This window comes from Canis lupus, chromosome 1 (assembly GCF_011100685.1).
Source record: "Canis lupus familiaris isolate Mischka breed German Shepherd chromosome 1, alternate assembly UU_Cfam_GSD_1.0, whole genome shotgun sequence".
Taxonomy (NCBI): Eukaryota; Metazoa; Chordata; class Mammalia; order Carnivora; family Canidae; genus Canis; species Canis lupus.
Genome location: NC_049222.1, coordinates 104,420,041 through 104,434,665, shown reverse-complemented (window position 1 = coordinate 104,434,665; position 14,625 = coordinate 104,420,041). Strand labels below are relative to the sequence as shown.

The 14,625-nt window shown below is 41.9% G+C and overlaps 1 long non-coding RNA gene across 1 annotated transcript; it reads right to left on the bottom strand.

The window, feature by feature from the left end:
• Positions 1 to 1,767: 1,767 nt before the first annotated feature.
• On the bottom strand, positions 1,768 to 12,750 carry LOC111099006. The gene is made up of 5 exons (XR_005354476.1): positions 12,613 to 12,750; positions 12,387 to 12,496; positions 4,278 to 4,416; positions 1,930 to 2,033; positions 1,768 to 1,818 (listed from the first exon to the last, which is right to left on the bottom strand). It is a non-coding gene; the product is annotated as an uncharacterized LOC111099006 (long non-coding RNA).
• Between the last annotated feature and the right edge of the window lie 1,875 nt (positions 12,751 to 14,625).

The window sequence follows — 14,625 nt, the reverse complement described above, 5'->3', positions numbered from 1 at the left end:
TTTTATTTTTTATTTTTATTTTTTATTTTTTTTATTTTTTTTTTACCTTTTACATTTTTAGCACAGTTTCATATTTTAAAAAATTATTATATACACATTGAAAGTGCTAGAGTAGAAAATTGTCATAGTGGACTGAAATTAAATATATATATATATTTTAAAGATTTTATTTATTCATGAGAGACACAGAGACAGAGAGAGAGGCAGAGACACAGGCAGAGGGAGAAGCAGGCTCCATGCAGGGAGCCCACCGTGGGACTCAATCCTGGGTCTCCAGGATCACGCCTTGGGCTGAAGGCGGCACTAAACTGCTGAGCCACCCGGGCTGTCCTAAATATATTTTTAAAAGATTTTATTTATTTATTTGAGAGAAAGAGAGAGAGAGCATAAGCAGGAGAAGGGGCAGAGGGAGAAGAACAAGCAGACTTCCTGCTGCTAAGCAGGGAACTGGAAGTAGGGTTTGATCCCAGGACCCAGAGATCATGACCTGAGCCAAAGTCAGACACCTAACTGACTGGACCACCCAGGTGTCCCAAAATTTAAAAATATTTTCAATGGCATAAAGCTTGTAAATTTATTTATGGATGATACTGCTTCTTTCATTTAATCACACTTTGAGGATAAACACACATAGAGCCAATAAAATAGCTGTTACTTCTTAGTGTTGTACTTCATTGAAATTGTTTCATTTATTATTTGTGCTATATTTTAGAATTTTAAGACAGTTGAATGTTACTCTTAAAAACAAAAACTACCAGTTATTTTACCAGCAGAAGATGGCTTTATGTTGCAACCCAGGACACACAAGATAAGACAAAACTGTGGGTAATTCCAAGAAACAAAAGAGAAGGGGACGCCAGAGGTAGGCTCAGTGATTGAGCATCTGCCTTCAGCTAGGGTCGTGATTCCAGGGTCTGGGGATGGAGTCCTGCATCAGGCTCCCCAAATGAAGCCTGCTTCGCCCTCTGTCTGTGTCTCTGCCTCTCTCTGTCTCTCATGAATAAATAAACAAGAACTTAATAAAAAAAAAAAAAAGAAGAAGCAAACAAAGAAACAAAGGAGAGGTACACATTTTAAGGAGGAAAAGGTTAAGTTATGAAGCTAAAAGTCCACTGGAGGGGCAGCCTGGATGGCTCAGTGGTTTAGTGCTGCCTTCAGCCCAGGGCATGATCCTGTAGACCCAGGATTGAGTTCCACGTTGGGTTCCCTACATGGGGCCTGCTTCTCCCTCTGCTTGTGTCTCTGCCTCTCTCTGTCTCTTGTGAATAAATAAATAAAATCTTTAAAAAAATAAATAAATAAAATTCTCTTTAGGATTTTAAATAAATAAATAAACAAACAAATAAATAAATAAAATAAAAGTCCACTGGAGTAAACTGGGAGTTTGAAGTATTGTGGTTTTTCATTAGCTGAGGTGTTTCCCCAGGGGTGGGGTTAGGGGAATAAGCAAAATGTCTCCTCCAAAGGCTGAGATAGTAGAGTAGTACACCTAAATGAAGTCAGCTTCATGTCAGGTCAAGTCCATCTCTTCCTGTTGGTCCACAATTGACCATGAGGTCTGCCAAACCTCCTGACTCTATTTTAGTGAGGTTTCTTATTATTAACTTTCAACAAACATGTTACTAATGAGATTCTTATTTTATTTTTCTGAAAATACAAAGAAGTACGGGATCCCTGGGTGGCGCAGCGGTTTGGCGCCTGCCTTTGGCCCAGGGCGCGATCCTGGAGACCCAGGATCGAATCCCACGTCGGGCTCCCGGTGCATGGAGCCTGCTTCTCCCTCTGCCTGTGTCTCTGCCTCTCTCTCTCTCTCTGTGACTATCATAAATAAATAAAAATTAAAAAAAAAAAAAAAAAAAAAAGAAAATACAAAGAAGTACAAAGAAGAGTATGTCTGTGACATGACTGTGCTATAGAATAGAAACTTACAGGATGGAAACCTGATTTAGAACTTCTGATCACAAAAGCTGGTATCTCCGGTTCACAAAGGTGAGACCTTTCATTTTCCCAGGCAAACTAGAAGCAAAGTGAAACTGAGAAGAAAATGGAATTTCCAGATTTTAACATGTGAAGTTTTCTGCACACCTTTCAGTAAAGCCCTCTAAGATCTATGAATGATAAAGGGGTGTAAGAGCCAAGGGTAGACCACTTCAAGTTAGATCACTATGGCAGGAAGATTATTTTAGGTGAAAAGCAATCAATACCCAGATTCAGGAAGATTCAGGAAAAGCTCCTTATGTGCCCTTCAACTGCCTAAATTTCCATTGAAAGGAGAGCCTGTACCAGGAAGAGGGATATTAATAGAAATTCCTCTTTACCAAAGACACTTACCTGCATAAAAGGACATTTGTTTTCTAACCATCTCCTCTCACCTTCCTGCTACCCCTCTTGTTAGCTCAGATAAACTGGGCAGCTCAGTTCGTTGGGTGTCTGATGCTTGATTTCGGCTCAGGTCATGACCTCAGGGTTGTAAGGTTGAGCCCTACATCAGGCTTTGTACTCAGAGCAGAGTCTACTTGATATTCTCTTTCTCCCTCTCCCTGTGCCTCTCCTCCTGCTCTCTGTCTCTGTCTCTGTTTCTCTCTCAAGTAAATAAATAAAATCTTTTAAAAAATTCATGTAGCTTCACTGTCTTTGGAATTTCATGTCTGTATGAATTTGCCTTACACACAAAACTAAATTTCCTTTTCTCCAGTTGATCTGTTTCATGTCAAATTGATTTAATCCAGCTAGAGGAACCTTGAAAAGAAGAGGGAACTCTTCTTCCCTCAGAGTGAAAAATACTTACTTTTTTTCACTTTATAGAGGGGGGATTTGGCAGACAGCAGCAAACCCTATAAACAAACTTAACATCAATTTGTGTAATAACACAAACTGATATCAGCTGCCTGAGGAATGTCAAAGGACACATTATGACTGCTGTGTTATCACCCTCAAAAAAGTAAATCAGAATATGAATCTAATTATGAGAAGATGGTAAACATATGCAAATTTCAGGCCACATAAACCTTCCATGTCCTGTGATCTTCAATGCATTTTAATTTTTTTTTTTATTTATTTATGATAGTCACAGAGAGAGAGAGAGAGAGGCAGAGACACAGGCAGAGGGAGAAGCAGGCTCCATGCACCGGGAGCCTGACGTGGGATTCGATCCCGGGTCTCCAGGATCGCGCTCTGGGCCAAAGGCAGGCGCCAAACCGCTGCGCCACCCAGGGATCCCCTTCAATGCATTTTAAACAGTAAATCTGGAGGATCCCTGGGTGGCTCAGTGGTTTAGCACCTGCGCTTAGACCCAGGGCATGATCTTGGAGTCCCATCTCAGGCTCCCTGCATGGAGCCTGCTTCTCCCTCTGCCTGTGTCTCTGCCTCTCTCTCTGTGTGTCTCTCATGAATAAATAAATAAAATCTTAAAAATAAATAAATAAATAAATAAATAAATAAATAAATCTGTCATATTCTATTTTTTAAATGTTTTATTTAAGAGAGAGAGAGACAGAGGCAGAGACATAGGCAGGAGAAGCAGGCTCCATGCAGGAAGCCTGATGAGGGACTGGATCCTGGGTCTCCGGGATCATGCCCTGGGCCAAAGGCAGGCACCCAACCTTAGAGCCACCCAGGTGTCCCAAATCTGTCATATTTTAGATAATAGGGCTTTTTATTTTTCACAACTTTCTGAGTTATTCTGGGTTACATATTCATCCTGTTTATTTGTACATTTTAAAAAGTAATTTGTATACCCAATTTACAACCCTAGGATCAATAGATGCATGCTCTCCTGACCCAGCCAGCCAGTGCCCCTGTATGTTTTCTTAATCCTGGTCTATATGGAGCATCGAAATGGGACCTAAACATGAAATGTTCTTCACAAATATTCCAGGACCAGGGATGCCTGGGTGGCTCAGCAGTTAAGCGTCTGCCTACAGCCCAGGGCCTGATCCTGGAGTTCCAGGATCAAGTCCCACTTCTGGCTCCCTGCATGGAGCCTGCTTCTCCCTCTGCCTCTCTCTCTCTCTCTCTCTCTCTCTCTCTCTCTCTCTCTCTCTCTCTGTCATGGATAAATAAATAAAATCTTTAAAACAAAACAAAACAAAACAACACACCGTTTCCCATTGCTAGCCAAAACAACACAGGTATAGAAACAGAACCACAAAGCCTCTCACATTCTGTAAACTATTATAACCAGAAGAGGATTCACTCTTACGAAGATGAATTTATGATGAAACTCCAACCAAGTAATAAGAAATTTCTCTGGTGTCATTACATGTAAAATTATTTACCAAGAGAAGTCATCCAGCCAGCACCATACTCGAGTCATTTCACTTTTTCCTTCATAGTCTTCTTAAAGCTAAGTTTTTGATCTGCACAGTCATTTTGAAGCAGGAGAGCTAGGTTGTCTCTTGGAGTTGAAGAATGAATCTTGTAGACAAAGGAGAGTGAGTAAAGTGATAAAGTTTATTAAGCATTAAGCGAGGATACAGAAAAAGCTCTCAGGAGTGAGAGGTTTCCCAACAGAGTTGCTGTGGCTTGCAGGCTTTCTTTTATTGAAAACCAACCAGGGAACCTAAATCCTTTTTAACATCTCTATTGATATCATCATTGAGTAAGGACTAGTGATAACTCCTTCAATGGTTTACTTTTTTAGACCAGTAATTCTTTGTTGGTCACAAGTAGCTGTTATCACAAGACCCCACCTCTGACACCTAGGATAGGATGGTCTGGTTTCTTTCCTTATCTCTAGTTTCCTTTTACCTCTGCATTTTTGGAATTTTTGTGAGCCTGATCCTATAGCCCACTACCTGTCTCTCCCTACCTAGACCCACGTGTCCTTAACTCAGTTTTAAATTAACCTTTTTTTTTTTTAAAATTTTGTTTTTTTATTTATTCATGAGAGACACACAGAAAGAGGCAGAGACACAAGCAGAGGGAGAAGCAGGCTCCTTCCTGGGAGCCCAACATGGGACTCAATCCCAGGACTCTGGGATCACACCCTAAATTAAAGGTGGCTCAACCACTGAGCCACCCAGGCGTCCCTTAAACTAATCTTTTAATTAATTTATTTACTTTTGGTTCATGTCAGTTTAATTCTAAATTTTATTTTGTACCTTTAAAATAGAACAGTTGGGGGGCACCTGGGTGGTTCAATTGATTAGGCATCTGCCTTTGACTGGGTCATGATCTAAGGGATAGAGCACCAAGTCATGCTCCCCTCTCAGCCGGGTGTCTGCTATTTCCTCTGCCCCTCCCCCAGCTTGTGCTCTCTCTCTCTCTCTCTCTCTCTCTCTCTCAAATAAACAAATGAAACCTTTTAAAAAATAAAAAAATTGCTTTAAAAAATATTTTTAATAGGCAGCAGGAGGGCATGTGTGTGGGGGTGGGGGGAAGATAGCAGCAAAGGGAGAGGGAGAGAATCTTCACCAGACTCCTCACTGGGCCAGGAGCCTGACCAGGGGTTCCACCTTAAGAGATTATGAGTCAGCCCAAATAGTCAGACGCTTAACAAACTCAGCCACCCAGGCACTCTAACTTTTTAATATTTTATTTTCATTCCAATGAAATTGGAATATAGTTCATAAAGTGTTTTCTTAGTTTCAGGTGTACAATATAGTGATTCCACAAACTCCATATGTCACCCAGAGCTCATCAGGACAAGTGCAGTCCTTAAATTTTTTTTTTTTTTTTTTTTTTTTTTTTTTATTTATGATAGTCACACACAGAGAGAGAGAGGCAGAGACACAGGCAGAGGGAGAAGCAGGCTTCATGCACTGGGAGCCCGACGTGGGATTCAATCCCGGGTCTCCAGGATCGCGCCCTGGGCCAAAAGCAGGCGCCAAACCGCTGTGCCACCCAGGGATCCCAAGTGCAGTCCTTAATTCCCAACCCCTATTTAACCCTTCCATCCACCCACCTTCCCACTGGTAGCCATCAGTTTGTTCTCTCTCATTAAGCATCTGTTTCTGGATTTACCTCTATGTTGTCACTTACTGATTGATTAAATTTCTGATGGAAAGGTAGACTATGATCACTGGAAAGGGTCTTCTCATTGTTCTTCTGATTGTTCATTATAATAATAGTTGTAATTTGTTCTCTACTTTGCTTTATTTCCTTCTGTTGTTCAGATATATGCAAGCAGTTCCTGACTGCTTCCTGCTGTGAACAGATGGTGCTTACTACTCAAAACAAATTCACTACAATATCCTTCTATGGCCTAAGGATATCTAAGGCCTTCTAACAATGGCCTTCTATAATGGTTACACGTAGAGGCAGATAGTGACCAATATTGTCCATAGGTAGGGACATCTGTACAACACCTATCACCATGAAGAAGGTATAGAAGATGAGTCCTTCATCCTTAAACAACTTTAAAAATTTAAGGACTGATATATATAATGGAATATTACTTGGGTATAAAAAATAATGAATTTTGCCATTTGCAATGCTGTGAATGGAGGTAGTATATTATGCAAAGTGAATTCAGTCAAATAAAGACAAATACTTTATGAGTTCACTCACATGTGGAATTTAAGAAATGAAACAGATGAACATAAGGAAAAAAACAAGACATCTAGATAAACCACAAAAGAGAGTGTTAACTGTAGAGAACAAACTCAAGATTGTTGGAGGGGAATGGGTAGGGGCTGGATGAAATGGGTGATGGGTATGAAGGAGGTCACTTGTGGTGACCAACAGTGGGTGTTGTATGTAAGTGATGAATCACTAAATTCTACTCTTGAAACTAATACTACATTATATGTTAACTAACTGGAATTTAGATAAAAACTTGAAATTACAAAAAAAAAATTAAGAGACAATTGGTTAATCCTGAAATGATGAGAGATAGAAACAGAAAATGTTTATTTTTAGTTCAGAAAGCTGACCTGTAGCCTGCATAGTTTTGATAAGGATCCAATAAGTGCTGGCTGCTATATCTTTAAAGGGTCTCATGACTTCCTTCACCTCTCATAAATAGTTAATATTGAGCTGACTGTTAAGCACCATAGACATTTTTCAAAAGTAGTTTCAGGCTCAGTGGCTGAGCATCTGCATTCAGTCCAGGGCGTGATCCTGGAGACCTGGAATCAAGTCCCACATCAGGCTCCCTGCATGGAGCCTGCTTCTCTCTCTGTTTATGTTTCTGCCTCTCTCTCTCTCTCTCTCTCTCTCTCTCTCTGTCTCTCATGAATGAATGGGTAGAATCTTAAAAAAAAAAAAATTAGTTTTAGGTGTAGAACTTTAAGGAGGGGTGCCTGGGTGTCTCAGTTGGTTAAGCAACTGACTCATAATTTAGGCTCAGGTCATGATCTCAGGATCATGAAAATCAAGCCTTACATCAGGCTACCAGCTCAGTGCAGAGTCTGCTTAAGATTCTCTCTCCCTAGGGATCCCTGGGTGGCTCAGCAGTTTAGCGCCTGCCTTTGGCCCAGGGTGCGATCCTGGAGTCCTGGGATCAAGTCCCGTGTCGGGGTCCTGGCATGGAGCCTGCTTATCCCTCTGCCTGTGTCTCTGCCTCTCTCTTCCTCTCTATGTCTATCATAAGTTTTTTTAAAAAAATTCTCATTTAAAAAAAAAATGATTCTCTCTCCCTCTGCCTAAACCCCTACCTGCACTCTCTGTCTTTCTATCTAATATAAATAAATCTTTGGGGGAAAAAAAGATTTGAGGAAATATTTATGATCTAATACTCCCTGAACGACCCACCCCCTTGAGTGCTAAGTGCATAACCACCAGCTTCAAACATTAAAAATATATCTTTTGGGGTGCCTGGGTGGCTTACTCACTTTAGTGCCCGACTTAGACTGGGTTCTTGTCTCAGGGTCCTGGGATGGAGCCCTGTATGAGGCTCCTTGCTCAGAGGAGAGCCTGCTTCTCCCTCTCCCTCTCCTTCTGCCCCTTCCCCCCACTCTTTCAAATACATAAAATCCTGAGAAATAAAATTAAAAAAATAAAAGTGTAGCTCTTCTGAGCATGAATCTTGTCCCTCTGCTACTTGAATAAACTTAATAAGTTGAACCATGAAATATCTCCAGAATTCTTTCTTACCATTGTGGTCGATGATCCCACAATTTTGTACCCCAAAACCCAAATTCAGCTGCCAGTCACTCAAAAAACCAATACATATGGTACAGATTTTTATTGTAATTAAATATTAGCTTTACTCAGGAGGCCAGCCGCTTGAGAAGACAGACTCATGTCCAAAAACAAACTCTAAAGTTTCTGCCTGGTCCATGGATTTTTAAAGGACTTGAGGGCAGTAAAATGGAAGCATGGTAGCCTGTAACACTTCTTGATTGCCAGCGGACCCAATGGTGCCACCTACAGGTGTTATGGAGGTGCTTCGAAGTTCTGTATGGGTGCCCCAGAGGGAGGTTGTAAGGAAAGGGGTAAAGTATAGGCAGGGAGAGAAAGGAGGCTCTTGACTGGGTTCTGAAGGTATTCCTGGCAGACAACGAGTCTAAGGCAGAGCAAACAAGAGATAAGGGAACAGACCAGACTGATATGTGAAGAAAGGCAGATGAAAAATTATTAAATTTCCTTACTATCTATAGCTCATCAACAAGTCCTTGAAATAGGCAGAGTGATATTCCTCTAGGAACTCAACTGTCTCGATGTTAATGCTTTGCTAAGTGCAAAAGGCAATTTTATTCCAACCACTAGGATCCTGTAAGTCTACTTTAACACATAAAAATAAAAATTCATTTGGAAACTTCCTTTATCTCTACCCGCCCCCCCCCCCAAGATACTTGTTGGCAATCATCCCCAAACATATTTCCCACCAGTATACATCTAAAGGTTCTCATAACCCAGGTTTTATTACACAGTAATAAATGACCTTTTCCCAAACCCTATCAGGATCCTGGAAACCTTGCTTATAAAATTCCTTAGAGTCTTACCCTATCTGTAACCTCCTCCCAACTTGAAAGTATATAATTGACCATTCCTCATGACCTCAGTGCAGCTTCTATGCCTATGAATCCTGTCCCTGTGCATTAATAAAACCACCTTTCTGCACCAAAGACATCTCAAGAATTCTTTCTCGGCCATTGACTCCCAACCTGATTGACATTGAAAACTACATCACAGCATCACAGGGGATCCCTGGATGGCTCAGCAGTTTAGCCCCTGCCTTCTGCCCAGAGCTTGATCCAAGAATCCTGGGATCGAGTCCCACATTGGGCTCCTGCATGAAGCCACATCGGCATGTAAGCGTCAACTGCCTGTCTTTTAGCCTCATGTCTCTGAGGTTCCCATAATTAAATTAATTTTTCTCTTTTGAAAAAAATAAAAAATAAAAAAAATAAAAATAAATTTTTTTCTCTCTTGTGAATGAATCTGTCTTATATCAGTTTAATTATTAGGCCAAAGAATCAAGAATGGAGGAAGAAAAACAAGTTTTCCTCTCCTAACATTCATTCTGTTGTCGACAAAAGATCTCTGTGCTTCAGACCCAAAATATAACCTGAAGACAGAGTTGGGGATAAAGAGCTAGCTTTATTGCTTTGCCAACAGAGGAGGCTGCAGCAGGTCAAGGCCTTCAAAACTGCAAGGTAAGGGCTGGGTTTTTGTGGGGGAAATATAGGAGTTAGCAGGTTTCCACAGGAATTGCGTGACTGTGCTGCCAGCCCTGTTTCTCATGTTGTCAGTGTGGAACCAAGTTCCTTAAACTAAAGGCTGAGAATGTAGGGGTTGAGGTTTGCAGGGGAGAGGGAAAAGGCTATTTAGTTTCAAATGCAGCCTCACTGAGGCATTAATGCAGCCATTTTGATTTTTGTTAAACTTGGTGCTTATAAGTTGGTTCCATTTCAGTCACCAGGACAATTGTAGTAAGACCAGTTAGTTTGCAGTGAGCAACCAGTCAATTTTTTCTAGAACGGTTAAAATAAAGAAAAAAGGATAATACCAAATTTTAGTGAGAATGTGGAGGAATTAGAATTCTCATATATTTGTGATAGGAGTGATGTAGTTTTAGAATAGAGATGAGGTTTGGTGGGGTGAAGTCTGGAACCAACAACCATGAAAGAATTAATGAGATGTTAATTGTCCAAAATGGTAGTCTTATTGCAGCGCAGGTCAGGACCCATAGGCAAAAAGAGCTGTACTGGGGTCATGAGGATGGCCCATCAATATAATACTTTCAAGTTGGGAGTGGGTTAGGGATAGTGCAAGTCTCTGAGGTATTTTGGAAGCAAGGTTTCCAAGACTTTGAGGACTTTGAGGGGGCTGACTATTGTGGGGAAAATGTCATTTATTACCCTCTATTAAACTTTAGTCATAAGACCCTTCAGGTGTATATCAGTAGGCCATATGCTTGGAGGATATTTGCCAATGCGTATCTTGGGGCGTTTATAGATAAAGGACATTTCTATAGGATTTTTTCTATGTTCAAATACATTGACAGGATCCTGGGGGTCAGGCTAAGGTTATCTTTTACCTTAGCAAAGTATTAACATCCTGGCAATTGAGTCCCTAGAGAAATCTCACTCTGTTTCAAAGACTTGTCAGTGGGTTGTAGGTAGTAAATACATTTAATAATTTTTCTTCTGCCTGTGTTCCTCACATGATTAACAACCATAGCCATGGTGACTGTGCTTTGCCTGGTCACCTTCCCAAATTCTAGCAACAGGATCATATGTGGAATACCAAAAAGGATCCTCACAGGTGCCCTCCTCCTCAGAATCTGTCAATTGGTGTGGGTGGAAAAAGCATGTTTTTAATTAAGAGCTCCAGGTGATTCTAAGTGAGGCCAGGGAATAACTTGAGGGCATCTGGTTATTTTGAGAATTGAGAACAGGCTTTCCTTCCAGTGGAAGTAACTGGGTCTCTGCTACGTAAGTCTGGGAGGGTCAGGTCCATGCAGCACATGGTTCCTAAGGTGTAGGTGAATGTGTGGGCATCTGTGAGGGGGGAGACCCCCTGAAGCAGAGAAGGAAAAGTCCAGGATTGGTTTCCAAGTAGGAACTCATAGTTTTCTGAATAACTCTTGACACAAAGGACTAAAAAGTTGGGACTTTTCTGCATTTCTAGTAAAAATCTAAAGGACAAGGTAAAAGAAACGGCCAGTTCTCAGGTAAGCCTCCTGTCCCAGGAGAGGCCATGTCATCTTTTTCTCTTGAAATTCCTTGCATTTAGAAATTGCAAATGTTGATTCCTCTAGCTCTGAAGTTCTGCCTCATGTTTTCACCTAATTTTAACACCTTTTCAGAAATGATAGTAAAGGATAGGTCTTTGGAACCCTTCTCCCTTATATCCCTGAGCCTTCTCTCCCTTTTCTCTAACCTGCCTTCTAGGAGGTCATCAACAGTGGTCATTTTGAAATAAAGTCCTGAATGTATTGAAATATTCCCATGGTGATGGATCCAGAGGGGAAGAAGGCACTAGTCCAACACTCCTTTTTTTTTTTTTTAAGATTTATTTATTAATGAGAGACACAGGCAGAGGGAGAAGCAGGCTCCATGCAGGGAGTCCCATGTGGGATTCGATCCTGGAACTCCAGGATCAGGCCCTGGGCCAAAGGCAGGCACCAAACTGCTGAGCCACCCAGGGATCCGAGTCCAACATTCCTAATGCTGATGAAGTCTGTTCTGGGACACCAGTGAAGGAAACCATTTCTCATTTAGGTTCCATCTGGATGCTTTATCAGCTCTGTGTAGCTCAGGAGTAAGAAATGCACAACTAAACATGATGGATATGAAGTCTAGAATAATTCTGAAAATTCTCAAAAAATTGGGGGAATGACTCTTGCCCTTTATTTTTTATTTATTTATGACAGTCACAGAGAGAGAGGCAGAGACACAGGCAGAGGGAGAAGCAGGCTCCATGCACCGGGAGCCCGACGTGGGATTCGATCCCGGGTCTCCAAGATTGGGCCCTGGGCCAAAGGCAGGCACCAAACCGCTGCGCCACCCAGGGATCCCACACTTGCTCTTTAGAATAAGAAAAGATACTCTATTAAAATACCAGATGGGTACCTGGGTGGCTCAGTTTGTAAATCGTTGGCCTATTGATTTCTGATCAGGTCATGATCTCAGGGTCCTAGAGTGGAACCTTGCTTTTCGCTCTTAGCTCAACAGTCTGCTTGAAAATCACTCTCTCAGGATGCCTGGGTGGCTCAGCAGTTGAGCATCTGCCTTTGGCCCAGGGCGTGATCCTAGAGTCCCAGGATCGAATCCCACATTGGGCTCCCTGCAGGGGGCTGCTTCTCCCTCTGTGTCTCTGCCTCTCTCTGTGTCTCTCATGAATAAATAAAATTTTAAAAAATCACTCTCTCCCTCCCCTTCTGCTCTTCCATTCCTCTCTCGGTAATGGAAATCTTTAAAAATTTTTAAAATAAAAATAAAAAATTATACCAGCTAATACAGGACACAGAAACTGTCAAAATGTGTTGTCTTTACCAGTCAGATGAGGGCCCCAGCTATGGGATGATGATTGGTTTGAAGCTAGTCAAGTGGCAGTTGAAAAGAATTCACCTGCGGTCAAATGATCTAGAAGTTTGTTGAATCCACTGTAAGAGAGCAGGCAGGACAGCAGAGGGGAGGCAGTGAGTAGAGGCTCTGTTTAAAGGGGGCAGGTGAGGAGGTAAGGAATCTTAGCATATTTTCCCTGGTTTGGTCACTGTACCTGCTTGTCGGTAGCCCATTGGTTAGTGAGGGCATATGGATATTTTGAAATGTGTCCCCTGATGGGCCTGTGTTCAGCCGGCGGGTGAGGGGGTGTCACTGGGGGCCCTTTCTACATTCCTTTGTTAAGCCTGCTGCCTAGAAACAGCTTCTATGGAAACTACATATGATGGAACTGGGTATAAATCCACTGTTTTCATAATTAGATTTCTATTCTGAATTATTGTTTTCTGACCACAAGAAAACACCTGTGATGGTGTGTCCTGTGGGGAGTCTTAGGCACTGATAGGAATTTCTGTCCATACAGTGATGTGAGCTTCTTTTATTGGCTTGGGGGGCAGCCCTGGTGGCTCAGCGGTTTAGCACTGCCTTTGGGGGATCCCTGGGTGGCGCAGCGGTTTGGCACCTGCCTTTGGCCCAGGGCGCGATCCTGGAGACCCGGGATTGAATCCCACATCGGGCTCCCGGTGCATGGAGCCTGCTTCTCCCTCTGCCTGTGTCTCTGCCTCTCTCTCTCTCTCTCTCTCTCTCTGTGACTATCATAAATAAATAAAAATTAAAAAAAAAAAAAAAAGTTAGCACTGCCTTTGGCCCAGGGCATGATGGTGGAGTCCCATGTCGGGCCCCCTGCATGGAGCCTACTTCTCTCTCTGTGTCTCTGCCTCTCTCTCTCTTTCTCTCTCTTTCTCTGTCTCTCATGAATAAATAAAATCTTTATTGGCTTGGTGCTCTCTGCCAGATTCCTCCCCTGTAATGTTCATATTTTCCCTCTTAGATGTTGTGAGCGATATGCAGAAACCATATTTCAAATGGAAACTTATTTATTTGAATTTCTCTTGCTTGTAGTTTCTTTCTTTTTCATTAAAAACAAAAACAAAAACCCTGGGTGAAAATCTGATCCCTTCCACGTTACTGGATGTTTGATAAATTATTCCCATAAAAATAGAAGAATAATGTTTGTTTTCTAAAGACTTTATTTTTTTTAAAAGATTTTATTTATTTATTCATGATAGTCACACAGAGAGAGACAGAGAGGCAGAGACACAGGCAGAGGGAGAAGCAGGCTCCATGCACCGGGAGCCCAATGTGGGATTCGATCCTGGGTCTCCAGGATCACGCCCTGGGCCAAAGGCAGGCGCCAAACCGCTGCGCCACCCAGGGATCCCTAATGTTTGTTTTCTGAGAATATTATTATTCATCTTCTGTTAATTTATGAACAAATTTTAGATGCTCTCTAGTAAGCAGGAATTGCTGAGAAAGAATTGTTGGCTTTCTTGCTATTCCAGCAGAATTTGTAAATGGTATAAAACTCCTCAGGGAACACCTGAGTGGCTCAGTCAGTTAAGTGTCTGCTTTCAGCTTGGGTCCCTGGGCTAGAGCCCTGTGTTGGGCTCCCTGCTCCGGGGGCAGTCTGCTTATTCCTCTCCCTTGCAAACCAACCCCTCTTGTTCTCTCTCTCTCTCTCTCTCTCTCTGTCTCCAACATATAAAAACCAATTAAGAAAATGCCAACCATTTCACTTCCAAGTCTGCCAAGAATTCTTGCCTTAGCTTCTTCCTCTTTCTTACCAAAAATGCATTCCTTGGTCTGTAGGCTGCTGCGTTAGAAATGCAGACCACTATCCCGCCCTAGTACTCCTGAACAAAATCTCCTTTTTCACAAGACCTCTCTAATGTGCTGTATTGAAATTCTTTTTTTTTTTTTAATAAAGATTTTATTTATTTATTCATGAGAGACACAGAGTGAGAGAGAGGCAGAGACCCAGGCAGAGGGAGAAGCAGGTTCCATGCAGGGAGCTCGATGGGGACTCGATCCTGGGACTCCAGGATCACGGCCTGGGCCGAAGGCAGGCGCAAAACTGCTGAGCCACCCAGGGATCCCCTGTATTGAAATTCTAATTCACATTAGAATTTGATAAGTACATATGTAACACAGTAAAACCTTCCACCTAAGAAATGGACACGATTTATACTGTGTGATTTTTTTTTTTTTAACTCACTACTCCACAAACTGT